We start from the raw sequence: 4,023 nt of genomic DNA, 5'->3' as shown, positions 1-4,023 counted from the left end.
GGGGTGGGCTCCAATCCACCCACGTCCCCTCCAGCTCAAGTTGGGCAAACCCCAGCCCACAGCTCCCTCCCCCTCTCTTTTCACCCCTCCCTTCATGCAGACAGTACTGGGAACGGGGCTGGGCTGGGTTGATGTAACCCACCCCCAATCACATGCAGGGATTGACAAAATTTCCCTAAGGTATTCCACTTAGGAGTGCTTTCATCTGAGCCCTCATTAGATGAGGGTTATTTTGCTGTGCAATCTGCCACTTTTAAAGCACTCTTCAGCCATGTACATGTGTCACAGCATGATTGTAGAGTGCTTTCAGGGGACTGATCACGTGACAAATGTGATTTTTGTTAGCACCCTAAGTGACTACGGGTAGCAAAGTTCTGCTGTCATTCATTTTAGTCTACAGGTGGTGCCACTGAAGAAAACAGACTGTACAGGCTCAGCCTTTGCTGATTATGAATAAGGGTGGCAGAATCTGCCTTTTTAGTGCCTTAAATTTAACCCAGAAACATTCTCTAAAAACAGAGGTCATGCTTGTAATCTCATTTACATTGGCTTTACACCAATATAACTTCACTGAGTTTAGTAGGATTCTCCCTTATTTACATTAGTTGAACTAATGTAAGAGCAGAATTGGTCCCAAACACACTGGAAATAGACACTCAAGCCTTCCACAGATTTTCACGGGGGAATTGAGACCACTGTTTGGCCCAGTGTACTGTTATTCTAGCTGAATCAGTGAGGGATCTGATGCCAACATACACTCTTAAAATTGTCAGCTTATGCTGCTGTTAAAGCCATGGACAGGCAGTATATTTGTAGCACTGAATGTGTGCTTGTAGCACAGCAAAAAACGTGCTATATATAGCACTATGAAGATGCAGGAAGTGTTACAAGATATTGTGGGTGATTATCTTTATTTGTACCGACTGTATGGTTGGTATAGACATAGGCAAGCTTTCTGGTATATCGCTACCCTTGCTCAGGCCTCAGTATCACCTCAATACTACAAAATATCAGTACTTTCAAACAGGAGCTTCTTAGCAGTGTTATGTAGCATTATGTGTAATGCCTGTACATTTACTTGTAGTACTACAGGGGTCTCTAGGACCCCCGTCATCCCACAGTATGCTGCTCTTTTCCCAAAGGGGGCGAGGAAGGGAGGGGAGTGGCTGGCTCCCTGATTGTCTGCTTAGCTGCACTTGAACAGACTTGGCTCTGTCTGGGACTCTTCAAGCATGTATGGGGGTGGGGTAGAGGTGTAATTCCTGTAGCTGCATAAAAAGTCCTAGACAGAACTGACATTCTAAGTGGAGGGGAGAAGTCTCTCATTCTAACCCTAACCCCTGTCTCCACCTGCCATTGCACGCTGTGGCAATCAGTTGGCGAGAGGGTGTTAGGGTTAGGGTGGGGGAATTCATGCTGCCACTGTAAGAGCCCTGGCATGAGGTGGCGCCCTGGCATTGGCAGTAGGGGTGAGGAGAGTGGTATTCTTACTCCTGCCACCCCTACAGGTTGGGGAGTAGGGGGAGCTGTCTTTGGTACTGCTGCTTTTTAGCAGCTGGGAACTGATCATTGATAGCCTGCCCCCTTTTCCTGTCGGGGGGGGAGAGGCTTTCAGTGACTGGGCTCCTCTGGGGTGGCAGAGCAATAGGAATAGCCTACTGTTCTCCTCAGCTGGAGAGCTCACATTTTTGTGACAATTTTATAGCTCTTCAGACTTTGCAGATCTCCAGATAAGGGGCTGGAATGACTGCATGTCCCCGAGCGCTACAGTTTTGTAGTGTTTCCAAGTGCCAAAACACTACAAATAAATACCTGTCCATAATCTAAGTTGTATGTCATGCAAGCATCATTATTCTGTGGGTTAAACTTCACTTCCTACCCACACATGCATGTACTTGTACATGCATACACATTCTCTTCGTTTTTCATTATTTTTTATAAATTATTTTTTATAAATTTGTTACTTTTGAAGAGTTTCATTTGCTCTGGATGTTTATAAAAAGTACTTGTGTTCCTTTAATTACCAGATACCTGAAAGACTATCAGTTGTTAGGTTATCCTTACTGTAGCACGCATTTATCCCTAATGTTGATGGACTGTATCTGAATAAATGAGGGCTTGATGGTTTGGACCTTTACCACCTCAAGAACAGCTGTGGGAAGGAATTCCCACTCAAGAGAGATGCTTCCAATTCCCAACTCTCTTCTGGGTCTGCGGAATGCAGTATTGCTTTTTAGGGAGCAGATTATTTTCCCTTTTCTGACTGGGTTCTCTTCTTGACACTTGGAAGGGCAAAACTAGGGCTTCACTGTAATCTTGCAAACATTCCACCCACACGCTCACAGGAGAAAGAAACAGGGATACAGTCTGACTTATCCCTGTCTATCACTTAGGGCTCCTAGAGACATGCAGGGAGGCTACTCCACGTGCTGTAAATCCAGTGTGCCAGGGCAGACTTGATTAATCGGAAATTAACACGCTCTAGCAGCCCTGTGTGTTACGTGTATCGGTGTCCCCATGCTGAAAAATGGTGGCAGAGTGCTTTAAATTAAAGCTCGTTCAATGGGTTTAGTTTAAAGCATCCCACCATCATTTTTCAGCGCAGGGACTCTATACACGTGATGCTCAGGTGCTTTTAATTAGCCAGCTTGTTAATTAAAGTGCCCCCCTGCCTCCCGGAGCATGGCTATAAATGTCCTTACTGTGCATCAGAGCTGGTCCAGCAAGGAAGTATGTGGAACTGGAGAGGTCTTATTCCCAACTCCTTACTTTTTCATGGCTGTATAACACCAGGGTGCACTCTTGTCATATCTTACACATTCAGCAAAGATTGCTGTATGTAACAATATAGGCACAAGGAGGGTAAAGTGCATATAATCCAGTTCAGAGTCTGGGGTAAAAATAACAATTGGATCCAGACCCTACTGCCCTTGCCTATCTGAATAGTCTTGAAGGTTCACATTCTGATTACAGTTCTCCCCTGGGATTAAAGCAATGAGCATGTTATGTTTATTTAAAAAGGAAACTTGGAAATGGGTTCTGTTTTTCATTTACATTTGTATTATCCTCAAGATATTCTTCAAATCAAAAATGAACAGTGGCCAAACTCTGAGCACTGTTATTTTACACTATAAAGTAAGTAAGTACTGAGGCTTATCCATAATCCTGCATAGTTGGTGCATTTACACATGCACTTTACTGTGAAGTTGACTAATCAGTTCCACAGTAAAGCATCACAGTCTCTACATGTGCGCTGGTATTAGGGTGCAGCAATTTAATTAACTCCACTGAAATGCACGTGTAGACAGTAACAAGGGCTGGCTGGGGCATGAGGGTGCTAAAGTGTGGGGGGCTGTCTGCTGCCTAGCCCTGCACTTTAGCACCCTCGTGCCCCAGCCAGCTCTGCTGCCACTCAGAGCCTAGGGCTGTCTCCCCCACCCCTCCCAGATCCTCTGTCAGTCTGGGGCTACTCTGCCCTAGCTCAAACTGCTGTGCTACACATGTAAACGCTGTGCCCGGGAGCAGTTTTCTCTAGTGCGAACTGCTCCGGAGTTTATCACATTGCCTTAATGAAGTGTAGATGAACCAAGTTAGTAGGAAAGAGATTAGTACTATCATAATTTACTGAGTATTTAGGTTTCTAGTACTTTCGGCCTCAATCTGACCTCTGACTCAAGTGAATAAAAGAGCAGTTTTTGCTGGCATGTATGCCAGTGTAGTAGTACTGTAGTTGAATTCATGAGGGACTTGACACCAGGTTGTGCTTTTAGATAGAAATCTCATGCTATTCTAAGTTATGCAACAGACAAACTATTACTCTACAACAGCCATTTCCTACTGACAGACAGACTTCTAGAATTTTTCATTATGTTTTGTAAACTGCTGCTCTGCTGGTTCAGTTTGTCATTTTTGTTACTTTGGAAGATTACAAGGTGAAGGGTTCATGTTACTTAAATTCTCCATTCCTCCAAGATTAGAATAATTGAATCATAGAAAATTAGGGTTGGAAGGGATCTCAGGAGG

At 44.3% G+C, this 4,023-nt stretch overlaps 1 protein-coding gene across 4 annotated transcripts in view; it reads left to right on the top strand.

Annotated features, from left to right (window-relative positions):
* Nucleotides 1-4,023, top strand: part of ITPR2 (inositol 1,4,5-trisphosphate receptor type 2) — a 533,709-nt gene that overhangs the window by 227,237 nt on the left and 302,449 nt on the right. The gene's annotated exons all lie outside the window — the stretch shown is intronic.

This window comes from Gavialis gangeticus, unplaced genomic scaffold (genome assembly GCF_001723915.1).
Source record: "Gavialis gangeticus isolate Ggan-Ray unplaced genomic scaffold, GavGan_comp1, whole genome shotgun sequence".
Lineage (NCBI taxonomy): Eukaryota > Metazoa > Chordata > Crocodylia > Gavialidae > Gavialis > Gavialis gangeticus.
Note: the sequence above shows the minus strand (reverse complement) of the source record. Positions and strands in the feature narration are given on the sequence as shown.